Consider the following 14,617-nt stretch of genomic DNA (forward strand, 5'->3'; position numbering starts at 1 on the left):
ATTGTTCTAGCTTCCGGGTAGTAATGCCACATATTGTGGGATCCGTTATGCATGCAAAAAGTACACATTTCAAAGTGTCGCCTAATACCTACTTAAAGATGCCCCAATAATTGTGCACTTAAAATTGTCCATACTTACATGCACAAATGCCCTTGTAGTTGTATATAAATGCCCCAGTAGTCATACACAAATGGGCCAATTATGGTCCAAAAATACTAAAAAGTGGGTATGTATTCGTACATGTGAAATTTATAAATGGGCTATAAGTTATCATTTTTTTTAATTTCTTTAAAGTTAGTAATTGGGGGGTTGGGTGCACAAGGAATGAATGGTTATTAGAACTACAACGAAGTTATTGGTGCTCTTCCCCTATAATTGCGTAGTTTCTGAGTCAATTTTAATTTAATTTTTTTAAATTTAATTTCGAACATTCTAATTTCTTGATAAAGAAAGGGATACACATATTGAAATTTCAGAAGTAGATTAGTTCCTTAATTTTCACATTACTTTTTATGTGTAATTTTTTTTTTTTAATAAAACTAGGTCCATATCAAACAATGTTATAAAATATAAAAGCAAAAAAGAGATAGAATACCAAAATAATCTGTTGTTGAAAGACATCAAGGAGAAGATACATATATGTAATATAAAATAGAATTAGAATGAATTGAATCCAATGAAGAGACATTATTTACCTTTATGAAATGAATTTGATGAAATAGTGAGACGGATTGACTAAATTTATATGTCATTCATACATATGAAATAAGGATATGATGACCCAAGAATGACTCATTTATTATATTACACCTGATACATCAGTTGATATAGTAGGCACATACACCCACACACAATATATAATAAAAATCAAGATGATCATAATCTAAAGGTGTACCTCATGATTCAATAATTGAATGAAAAATTAATATAATGAGTTTTATGTATCATAAAATTTGTTAGGAAGATGACTTTGAGGGACTAAGATGAAGCTGGAATTCATTTTGAAAAAGAAAGAGATTGACATCCAACATCTATTGATTAGTCCTCAACTTGTGTACTTGATGTAGTAGTTTGAGAGTGTAATTTGATATTGTTTTAACTCACACAAAAAGTTCTAACCCTATTAAGTGATGTTGTATTCTTACTTTTATGTTTATTATATTTTATGAATCTATTTGTAATATTAATTCATAATTCATTGTTTATATTTTATGTATGTCTTTTTATCTTAATAAATTTATTTTAGAAACACCTCTAAAGAAATACCTTATTATGTGCATGTGTGTTGGGGTTCTTAAATGAACAAAATGTCTTGCAATATATAAATTTAATATTAGGAGCAAAAGGGATAATCTAATTAATGTAATACAAGTATGTATCAGGTGTTATCAAGTATGTACATAAGGGGTTGGGATATTTTTAAGTGGCATTCTAAATATTTAGTAGATCAATTTACATAAGTCAATCAAAGAAAATGTAGGTAGAAAATGTAGGTAGCAACAATTTGTATTAGCCAATGATAGAACTACAAGGAGATAGATAAGATTGTGCCATCCCAAGATGAAATTGTGTCCATGGTCATATTTATAGACAAATTAGGTGTTACTACAAGGTCAATGACAAAGTCTATAGCTATGATTTAATATTAAACATATAGATTTGATCTTGATTGCACCACATGATCAAGCCAACAACATGAACATCTCAAGATTACTAAATATTTGCACATTTTCTAACCTCTAATTTACATTTATCAATCTATTATTTACCTTAATGTTTGAAATATAAACTTAATTAATTAAATAAGAATAATAATTCTAATTAATCTTTTATCTCTTATTTTAAATAACTAAATAAATTTTATCTCCCTACAATAGTAATCATATTTTGATGTGTTAAGAAATAAAAATTTATGAGTATGATAGATCAATTAGTGAAAATATTCCATTCATCAAGATATAAACCTTTGCATATGTTTATGCCAAATTCAACTCTAACTGAGTTTGCCAACTTCATCTTCAACTGATTTCAATGTAACCAATAAATATCTTTCAATTTAAATATAACTCAATCATAATATTGTAATTTAAAAACAAGAATGCTTATATAATCAAATTATTTCTCTAGAAAGAAATTATAAATAAATCTAATCAATGCTTCATTTATTAAAAGTCGTTGTTAAATTTGATGGTCTATATTGCCAGTTTAGCCTTTGATGCCTCATAATAGGGTTTCAAAGAATTTCATACTATAGGTCCTTTTTCTAAGAAGGTGATAATTTGATGTCGTCGTCTCAACATATTCAAGCTTTCTTATTTATGTTAAAATAACTGTCATATGAATGGAGCAGTACTCCGTCAGCACCTCAAAATAGAATTCCATAAAGAGGGTCAAATAACAGAATTCCATGTGCAACATCTCTATCTACAGATTATGCCAATCATTTGACAATGACTCAATGGAATTTAGTAGATTACATATGTCCATACTGCTAAGCTTGGGCTGCTATTTTCTTTCTTCTATCCAATCTAAAAGAAATTTCTAGTCAAATTTGCAACATAAATCTTCTATTAATTTAGCATAGTCAAATTTCTTGATTTATTAAAAAGTATGAAAAATTATATATATCAAAATTTCTATTGTAGATATAGTATTGGCATAGTGCAATGGTTTAAATGTAGTTGTTGTTCTTGTGACCAAGGTTCAAATCTTGTTGGGGTGGACATGAGGTCTCTAGTTTGTAACCTCGTTGCACGATAGCCCCCCATCAAAAACATTTATCCCTAAAAGAGAAAAAAAAAAAAAGATATATCTTAAGTTGTAAAGGTAGTGAGCTTATTGTAAGGATTCATCAAATAATTAAAGCGAGGCATGTAGATATATGAATTTGGATTAGAAATAACTAGCAATTGCACCTTGGTGTACAATAGGTATCCAAAGAGAGGTGTGGAAGGTCAATTAGAGAGAATTTTGGTCCTTTTTTTGCATAAACTTGTGTACTACATGAAATTAAAACAAAAACTCTAAATTAAGGAGATAATAGAGGTCAATTACCAATAGACTCATGTTATGTTTCCAATAGGGTGAGAGGGAGAGAGAGACACAGATAGGGATAAAAAGAAGGAGAGATAGAGGGGGAAAGAGTGGGAGAGGGGGAAGCAAAGAGATATAGATAGAGAATACAATAGAATATATATAGAGATGAGATGAAGATGGAGATGGAGAAAGAGGAGAGGAAGATGGAGAGGAGAGAGATTAAGAGACAAAGAGAGAGAGAAGAGAGAGGAATAGATAGAGGGAGAGAGAGAGAGGGAGAAATAGAAAGATAGAGATAGGAAGTGATATATAGAGAGATGAGAGATATAGTGGTAGACATAGATATAAAGATAATTAGATAGAGATATAGGGATATATCAAATAAGAAATATAGAGATATAGCTATAGAGAGGAAAATATATATACATGTAGAGGTCGAGAGAGGTCGAGGTCGAGGTCGAGGTCGAGGTCGAGGTCGAGGTCGAGGTCGAGGTCGAGGTCGAGGTCGAGAGAGAGAGAGAGAGAGAGAGAGAGAGAGAGAGAGAGAGAGAGAGAGAGAGAGAGAGAGAGAGAGAGAGAATCTTGTAGCCTTTCTCCTAACCCAAATGCTAATTGTTGTATTTATTTGTACACCTTTGTGATTCCTATTATATTTTGGAAATATTTTTATACTATTTTTCTACCCATGGCCACTTTCTAATATTTTTTAGTTTAGTTTACTTTTAGATGAAAATGGTCATATTTATTACAATCAAAATTTCCTCTTGTGACTATACAATTGTGTAGACAATATTCAACAACCAAAATAATAGTGTTTCAAACTCTTCTTAGATGCAAACACAATCAACCTAAGTCTTGCTAGGTTCCTAATAAACTTATTTTGATTACATTCCTTGAAATAATAAAGGGATTATTGGGAATTTCAAGTGGGGACTTTTAAGATTACCCTCTTGAATCTAGTTATCTTCTTATAATTCTACACTTCTAGATGTGGCTTCATTCTTTTTTGCACCTTCATCATTTTTTTGATTTGACACTATTTACAAACATTGTTGGGTGAAAAAGTCATTGTATACCATTGGCAAGGGTTTCTATAGATATGCGGATATATGTGGCCTCACAAAGTTGTTGCCTCTTTGTAAATAACAATATTGTAAGAGTAGAAGATTCTAAGTGGTATTAATCAGCCCTTTTTTGGCACTTTAATAAAGTCAGAAACCTCCACCTTATTTGTTGTAACATGTCACTCTAACTTTTATTATGAAATTTGGTAATTAATAGCATGTTATGTAGCCACTAACATTTTATGCTCATCTCTAGTGATCATTTTTTTCTAGTTTAGATAACTCACTTAGTTATCAACTTTTGCTAGTTTAGATAACCCACAAAGTGCTAGTAAGGGAGGAAGTCTTTTTCTTTTTGTCGTAACTTGCACACTCAGGGGTGTTGTTTTAGTGTGAATAGTGACAAAAATCTCTTCTCGTGGATCATCATAACCATCCAGTGTTGAACAATCACTGTCTTTGTGAAGGTTAAGTTTTAGGTGATTGAAGAAAAAAGTGGTGTTAGTGGGCACACTTGTGTAATACATTTTGCATGTGCAATAAAATTCCACTCACTTTTTACCATAATAAGATTCTTATTTTTCTACCACCTTTGAATCAAAATATAATACCTTAACTTTGAAGGAAGAAATATTATATTCTATTTTAACTAAATATAAGTTTTGTTTCTATTAAGAAATTATATATATATATATATATATATATATATTTATATTTATGTTTAAAATAGTGAAATTGAAATATTCCATGTATGAAATATTACTTAAGTGGAACTTTATAGTTTTCCAAACGTACGATACTAGTGGAAGTTATTTGAGAAAATATTCAAGTTTAACTAAAAGAAACAACTCCCACTTTTGGCATGCGCGCCCAGTGCAAAACTCATGCGCAGGGAAGAAGACATACTCATTTCCAGGTTTGAAAACTGTGCATCACAGGTTCCAGGTTCGAACCCTGTGAAGCCCACACTTGAATCACAAACACAGAAATATACAAAGCCCACACACCATCACCACCTACAGTGAAATGTAGGGCTTTAGATTCAACTGTGGGCTTCACAAGGATCGAACCTGGAACCTCCTCTAAACAACTTTCAAGTTTCGACTCTGTTACCCACTTTTCACTAGAAGGAGGTTGTCACCTTCTTCAAATAGAAACAAAAAGAGAAGGGCATACAAAGTGTTACCTTTATGTAGCGAACATGGTTTTTCAGGCATCATTTTTGGCATTCTGTAGTGAGATATATTTATGTCACTCGTAAAAGCAATATCAGGAGGAGTAACTCTATCAAAGCTGTTGTTTAATGAAGCCTGTATTACCTATTATTTCTCTTTTTGTTCTTCTAGTGTTCATGGGAGTCGAACCTTGGTCTAGTTCATTGAATAGTTGGTCGTAGATATTTGGAGGTATGGTAGTACGCAGAGCCAATAGTAAAGTTTAATGTTTTTTTTTTTTTTTTTGTAATTGTTGAACTAGTTGTTATTAACTGGTTATGGTCGTAATTTGGATATACATTTTTTTTATTGATTGATAGCAGAAGTACAAATTTGAGGGATATTTTTTTTTATTATTTTGGATGGAATGGATTTAATGTTTCATTATTAAGATAATTCTTATATTGTCATAATAAAGTAAAGGAAGTTTAGGTTTATCGAGCAATCTATGCATATTCTTGATATTATGATTTTTGTTTTATTAAATTATTTAAACACATGTAATTGACAATGGACCTTTGGCCTGTAGGTGAAGTTGAAAAGGTCTTAATGAGCCCACCATGGATCTAGTCTTGCTACGTGCAAGGATCCAGTATCTAAAAGGGATGAGGAAGGGATGATGCCTTGAGCGAATATGGGAGTTTAGATACCCCTCAGTCCTTGGCTCTTAGCCAAAGAGGTTCTTGTGCTCCTGTATCGGTTAGAAAAAAAAGAAAATGTGGATAAACCTCCATCATAAATACTCATAATTACTAGTAATATATCCAAAAAGAAATTATACTAGCACTTGCATCAAAGAGAGAGGCTATTGTATCACTAGGTGCAAGAATGCACTTGTGGGTCCATTTATTTATTTTAGATGATTGGAAACACATCATAGATGAGCTGATAATGATGAGTTGCTACTATATTTTTGTAAACAATTATATGTAAAGTTTTATTTACACTTAGATATTGATTATACATCTTTCCCTACACATATTGGATATGGGAGAGGGGAGTTTACTAACATACCTTAGTACAAACATGCAAATTTTCCACCACCCATGAACAAGAGACAATTATTTTGTCCAAACCTTTTGGTTCTTCCAAATTGTTTGGAAATAGCAACAACTATAGACTAAACACTCACCTCTTCTAGATGTGACATGTTTTAGAGAATTGCCACTATTGCTAGTGAGGTTGGTTAGTTGTCATTTGATCGAGTTGGTAGATATTTGTTACATTCATAGATTAGCATTCCTCCCATTGAGACTATATTTAGTTGCTATGATCCTTACATTCGTGTTAATCTACCATCACCATATGATGTGGCAAAGATGAGTGGAGTTACTATCTTATGTATTTTGAGTGCATACCTCATCATTTCAATTTATTAGTATAAGTTTGTTGGCAATGATCATGGGATTCCACTTGATGCTATGTCCACACATATGAAATGATATTTTGGTAGATAGAAGATCCACAGTGGGGCAACTTCAATGGGTTTATGGGGATATTAGGATGTTCTAGTTGATCCTATAATTCCCTTAGCATGTTTGAAATCAAGTTGAGATTAGTATAGTAAATTTTGTTGAAGGTGAATATAGAAGGCTTCTTTTAGATTTGATACTACACCACCTAAAATTGTCACCAAGTCCCTTCATTCTAACCTTAGTGGGATTGGGAGACTCCTTGATGTTATAATTGAGGTACATTTATATATGTTACTTGATCCCACCCATTTTTTTTTCTATGTAATTTTAATGATTAAAAATTTAAAAATAAAAAATTAAAGACTAAAATCTAAATTAAAAGGAAACTTTCTATTATTATTATTATTATTATTATTATTTATAATAATGACTACACAGTGGATAATTTAAAAATAAGTTTAAGAGTAAAGTCTAAATTAAAAACAACTTTTTATTATTATTATATATTAAATATGAAATAAAATTATATTTAAAAGAAACAAATCTAAATTAAAAAGAAAATTATTATTACTATTTATTAAATATAAAAAATATATATTTTTAAATTTACATTTTAAAAAACTTCTAATTTAAAAAATTATGTTTTTAAATCTAGATTTAAAAGAAATTTCTATTATTTTTTTTTACATGCAAATCATTTCATATTCTAAAATACGACTAAATTATAATAAAAATTAACCATATAAAATTAATTAATCTATGCTAAAGGTAAGACTAAATTCTAATAAATATTAACCATATGAAATTAATTAAACTATGTAAAGATTTTTTAAATTTGATATCTCTCGGCGGCCTCTACATAAATTTTATTTATAAAATATAGGTATGCTAGTAAATTATTAGATGTTCAAGCTTCGACTCTTGATTGAAATTGCATATGAATCAAGTATTATACAATTGTTATTGCTTTTCCAAACTTTAGAGATATGTAGTATGGGTGATCATATACATCATCATGAGGTATTTAAATCACCTAGAATTTATGTACACATAGTTTTACATAAAAAAATCAAGTACAATTGTTTTAACTTGGTATGTATGTGTACATGTCATATAAAGGTTCCAAGATCAGGTCATGCTTCTATCCGGAGTTCTATGCAACATCCTCTATGTGATGCAAACTATGGATGTTAGGTAATTTAGGTTAAGTATATAATTTTGAACTAAATTTTAGTTGTAACATTATATGCATACATGTACATTTCTTATATTTTTAAATTGTAAATAATATATATAATTTAATGTTCATCTACATGTAGATATAATTTTATGTGCTTGGATATGCAATATAATGTGTAGGGCTCAACACATGACTCAGGAGATGACTTAGAATATGGTTTAAGTTACCTTGGACAAGGTGAAGCTCAATCCATTTGTAGACATAAACATTCTTATTTATAAGTTAATTTATATTTATTATTATATATACACATATGTATTATTGATATATTTTTGGCATACTATATACACTTATGTTTTATGAATGTTATTGATTTATTATGTGTAGAGGTACGTGTTTATATTTATAGATCACATGTGTATATATGATGTTTAGTTATTGACTTGTATTTAGAAGTTTTGTTTGCTAATTTCACTATTTACTTATGGCATGAATAATTTTTGTGATTAATGAGACCTATTTGTAAACATCACTATATTCATAAGATCGTACTTTACTACAACCTTAGTAGGTTCCTATTAAATATATGTGCATCTGATATGAACTTTTAGATATTTCAATGAAATAATTTATTTAAACAATTAGGTTTTGAATTTTATATGAATGGTTATAAGGCATCACATTTTCTCTCTAAATTCCATTCGATTTCAATTATAAATGTCATAAATCAATGTGATCATCAATGACTATCATATGATGTACATTTCATCAATACTATCTAGCATAGCTAGATGAAAGGATGAAAAGGAAATGAAAGAACAATATGGTAAATTAAATTAGGTATAAGAAACAAACATATTTTTGAGAGTATCATAGTAGAATCATCTAAGAATTTTTTAGAGAATATTATCTTAGGTTTGTTGCAAACTTTCATGTCATCCTTGAAACTTCCCTTAGAACTATACGACTTATTCGCTAAGGTCTTGACCAAAGAAAAAATTGAGCCTTACAACTTAATTAGATTCTCAAAAGTGTTTGTAAACACCACTAAAACCTATACTTGCATTCAAACATTAAAGATTAAGGTGAGTGAATTGTAGTAGTTTGTGATTTACAAGATCAATTATGTGCAATACCTAGGACAAGTCCACACTCTGAGGGATCACCTCCATAGTTATGGATTGAATTCCAAATAGTTTTCAATCAAGTGCTTAGGAAAAATAGAAAACCTTGACAAATAAATCTCTAACTGCAACCATCTTTACATTCTAAGTACCCACGTGCTTATTTTATTTTCAAATCTATTTTTGTATTTATTTTCATTTGTGAAAATAATCAAATCCTGTTTCTAATCAATCTAAGTGAATTAAATGCTTATTCTTTGTATTTATTTAATTGACTTATATGTATGCCAAAGGATTTTATCTTGTTACAATACTTTAATATGAAAAAATAATTCCTCCTTGTTTCTTAGGAAAATTTTAAAAATAATTAATAAGACCAAGGTGAATAGGTTTCAACAAACAAAATTTTGGGAGTTGATTCTTGCTATTACATGCTTAGATCCATGTGTTAGTTCACTTCAAAGGCACAAATATTAGGTATGTTGAGCAAGATTGGTACATAGTCAATTCTAGACTATGAGATGCATATTCAATCAACCAAATTGATTCCTACCATCGTCAACATCAATTAGCCAAATATTTTATTAAAATTCATCATTTTTTTCACTTAATTGAATATACTTTATTACTTCTAGTCCCAACTTATTTAACTAGGCTAATTGATTGTTTTAATAATTTAATTAGCTTATAATATATTTATGTAAATATCTCATTTGTCATTATAGTGTGTTCACATCAAAAAAATACACAAAGCCTACAAAAAATCAAGCCTACTTAAGTGCAAGAACCCAAAACCCTTAGATGGTGATACCAGGTCGTACTCTACACAAATTTGACAAAATAAGCACCCCTCAATTTTTTTATTTATATTGAACAAAACAAATTTACAAAGAATATAAGCTATCGGCGGGTAGTTGAAAAGATTTATAATACAACTCTCAAGAATAATAAAGTTCATACAACTGAACAAGATTTGAATTGAAATGCTTTACAAAGTTCATACAATTGAACAAGATTTGAATTGAAACATTTACATGAAAATAAAGTTCATGCAAGCTATCACAACTGAATGCAAATTATAATACAACTCTGAAAGATAATAAAATTCATACAACTGAATGAGATTTGAACTCGAATGGTTTACAAAGTTCATATGATTGAAGAAGAATTGAATTGAAACACTTTACATGAAAAATATTACACAATCAAACCCATAAACTATACTCTGCAAAATTATAGATTGTGGAAACCTAATATCATTAAAGTTCATACAATTGAACAAGATTTAAATTGAAACATTTTACAGAAACCAAGAAATTTCATAAAATCCACTCTAAAAAAATCAATTACACTAATATCCAAATTACTGTCGAAATACATGAGATTTAATCACAAAATCCGTATTATACCCAAAAAGTATTCAAATTACCACCACACCAGTTGAACTGGTTGAACAATTACAGCTAAAATAAACATTTATCTTTTACCACTGGCCCTTCGTACAACCCTACCTCCAGATATCTAGACCAGGGTTCGACTCCCATGAACAACAGAAGAACAAAAAAAAGAAGGAAAGAAGAGGTATTACAGGCTTTCATTAAACAACGGCTGTGATAGAGTTAACTCTGACGTTGTTTTTACGAGCGACATAAATATAGCTTAATCCAGCGGTGAAGAACACCCCGAACAGAATGCCGAGCATGATTCCTGTGTAACCACCTTCGCTCAGAATCTCTGTTTCTGCTTCTGGTTCTGGAGCTTCTATTTCAGGATGCTGCCCTTCTGCTAGTGAAAAGGGGGCTAACAACATCGATACGGGGAGAGATGGTGTGGGGGAACTGTTTACAGAAGAAAGAGGAGGTTCCAGGTTCGAACCCTGCGCAGCCCATAGCTGAATCACAAACACAGAAAGATAAAGTAGCCTGGCCATTTTTGTGTCTTCAGTTCACAACTGTAGTTGGTTATAAGCCTGCGCAGCCTTTGCATGTCGCAAAAAGTAAAATAGGACGTGGCCTTCTGACAAGTGTGAGTAATCATTTCTATGATTGTAATCACGTGTTTTTGCGCGGTAAGAGGTTAAGAAGTACATTATATTTACTATTATCCTAAGTTCATAATATTTAAATAATAATAATAATAATTGTTTAATGCAATATCATCTTGTTGTTTGATAAGGGACCTTGAGTTTATGCTGATATATTTTCGGTTGGGAGTCTATTTATGCTAATACTTTTTTGTTCAGAATCAAAGATTAAGGATACTCATTCTACCAAAATCATCCCTTATATCATTTCTCTAAGGGTTTGAATCTTGATGGATGATATAATTAAGGAATATATATATATATATATATATATATATATATATATATATATATATATATATATATATATATATATATTCTCATCAATTGAACTACGACCGTTTGATAAATTTGATGTTTTATATAATTGTATAGTTTTTGAGTCAATTTAATTGAGTTATATTTAAATTAAAAAATTGTTAAAGTTTATTTTGAAAGACACCAAGGAGAAGATACGTATATGTAATATAAAATAAAATTAGTGAATTGAATCAAATGGAGAGAGAATACCAAAATGATTTGTTATTGAAAGACACCAAGGAGAAGATACATATATGTAATGTAAAATGGAATTATAATGAATTGAATCAAATGGAGAGATAGAATACCAAAACAATATATGTTGTTAAAAGCCACCAAGGAGAATATAAATACATGTAATATAAAATTGAATTAGAATGAATTGAATCAAATGGAGAGATATTATCTACATTTTTACAATGAATTCAATGAAATAGTGAGCGAGATTAGCTATATTTATATGTCATTCATACATATGAAATAAGGATATGATAACCTAATAATGACATATTATATGTACATTTTTATTGACATTATTGATTTATCATGTGTAGAGGTTCTTGTTTATATTTATAGATGACATGTGTATATGTGATGCTTAGTTATAGAGTTGTATGTGTGTGTAGGCTTGTACATCTATATATGATGTTTATTCATAGACTTGTAAATGTTGCATTAATAGATCACATATGTTTATATGATTGAATCAACATATGTTTATATGATTGAATCAACATATAACTATTGACCTTTACATCTTAGAATTTTTGCATGTTAACTTCACTGTTTACTTGTGGCATGAGTTTGTATGGATAGAAGATGTATAAAAACTCTTGTAGAGAACCTATTGAATTTTCAAGGTCATGTTATTCTCTATCACAATCCTAATGGGAATGCTTGACAACTCTAAACGAAAGATTGAAGATAATAAGTAAGGGTGTAATAACATAGAGTGATGTACTCTAATTTATTTTACTAGAATTCTTTATAATAATTTATTTGGTAACTGTATGGTTATCTCAAAAATTGTATGCCTTGCAATTCAAGACTACAAATTGTACCTCTTTTTTAGGTTCATTCTCATAATGTGTTTTATGACCTACTTTAGGTGTTCTTGTAACTTGTCTCCTTATCCAAATACTAAGTGTTATATTTATATATGTATATTGTGTTTCTTGTTATATAATTTAGTGCTTTGTATTTGAGTTTGTTACCCATGGTCACTTTCTAATGGTTTTTATTTGTGTCTATTTTTTAACTCAAATGGTCATACAAACATTATTATAGTTACAGTTTGCTTAAAATAATAGAAGGCACTATTGGGATTGTCAAATGGGATTTTTTGAGATTTGCACTCAACAATAGTCTTGTTTTACAACACTAGCATTTATCTAAGCAATTAGCATTATTCTTTGAGCATTTTTATGCATTCTTTTTTATGAATGATTTGTCATCCAAAAAGTCATTTTAGCTACTTGATATGGAAGCACGAGCCTTACGTTGAAACCTTTTCAACTAAGAGCCAAGGACTGACATGTATTTGCTTCGCCAAATCCACCTGGGCCATGATCTCAACCTCATCCCTTATTTTGTTAGAGTTTTGCCTTAACAAGACTTGATACCTGGTAGGCTCATTAAAAACTATTCAACTTCTCCAATAATCAAAGGTCTGTTGATTACTTCGTTATATTTTAGGTATTTTCTATTGCATAAATTCTTCACCTTATAGAATTATATGGAATTCTACATTATTGATTGAATGTTTTATTGGAAAGTCATTCTCCTTGAATAAGGACAACTCTTCTTCACTAGTTTTTGGAGATTCATGAGCGTCACCTATTGCCTAGGTTTTTAGCTCTCAAATTTTTAATGTACATCTCTAAATTTCCTTCCATACACAATAGAATAGTGATAGTTAAACTAGCAATTAGTTATAGTCACATGAAGTTGGGACATCCTTCGCTCTCTTCCATGAAATTTATCCCTTCTACAATTGATAAATGTTTGAAGTTACCTCATAATGACACTATTATAATGATTAATCATGGCCTCTACCAACCCAAAGAAAAGTATGGAAATTTCCCTCTTGATTACTTTTGGCCCAAATAACCTAAGGATTTAAAGCCTTGAAATAATATCCTTTTCTTATCTTACAAGAAATGAAAAAATAAGATGATACATGCCTTGAGTAAACCTAGAGACCCTCCACCCATGGATATTCCAACTTTGTCTTCTTCCTAATCCCATTCCTCCTATGTCTTCCATGGTCCCGCATACTACATCCTATAGAGGAAAATGATCAACATCATGTATTTCTCAAGATAATGGGTTTTCTTCTATTCCTCCCCCTTTAAAGGAAGAAAAGAAACCTATATTGATTGATCCTCAACCTTCACAAGTCTTAGGAAAAACTAAAAGGAATTAATGTGCGAGAAAATATCGATGAAGATGTTGTGCTAAGTCTCGCAAGTTTGCTTCCCAAACCATTTCCTTCTAGAAGACACCAAATTTTGACTTGATCTCATTTGTCTAGCCTTTGCCTAACCCTAGCGAGGAAGTTCATCTCAAATCATCTAAGTTAAAAAAATGTTTAAGAAAAATTATGGTGCAACTTATTTTCGTGTTAAGGATCCTATTATAATTATTTGGATGATGATATAGATTATGATAATAATATTGATGATGCTAATAATGATGATCCTAACAATTTTGATGATACGTATGAGATTATTGAGGTTAATATTGAGTTATCTTAAATTTTTCAAAAGCATTAATTCTAATCCCTAGTAGCAAATAAAGTGACTCATCATTATAGCATAGTCCTTGTTTAGAACTTGTAGTAGTTGCGCCAATCACACTTCTTGTTTCTCCTCTTGCATCTTGTCCACCATACTTAAATGATGTTAAGAAAGATTGGGAGGCAGATGATTTGGTTGACTAGCTTCATTTGTGGCATAGATTCTCTTTTGTATGTTTTCTTATTTGTAATGTGCTTTCCCTGTGATGTTCTACTTGATATTTCTTTTTGTTATGATAGGTTCTCTTTGGACGACCCTTGTTACTCCATTAGTGCAAGGTAATAAATAGGCTGAATTCGTTGTGACATTCCTCTTTTTGTATTTCCATTTTTCTATATGTTGTTCTCTTTATGTCTTTGTGTTGTTTGCTTGGGAATGATACAAAGCTTTGAGATCTCTTTTT

This window comes from Cryptomeria japonica, chromosome 11, assembly GCF_030272615.1.
Source record: "Cryptomeria japonica chromosome 11, Sugi_1.0, whole genome shotgun sequence".
In the NCBI taxonomy this organism is placed as follows: domain Eukaryota; kingdom Viridiplantae; phylum Streptophyta; class Pinopsida; order Cupressales; family Cupressaceae; genus Cryptomeria; species Cryptomeria japonica.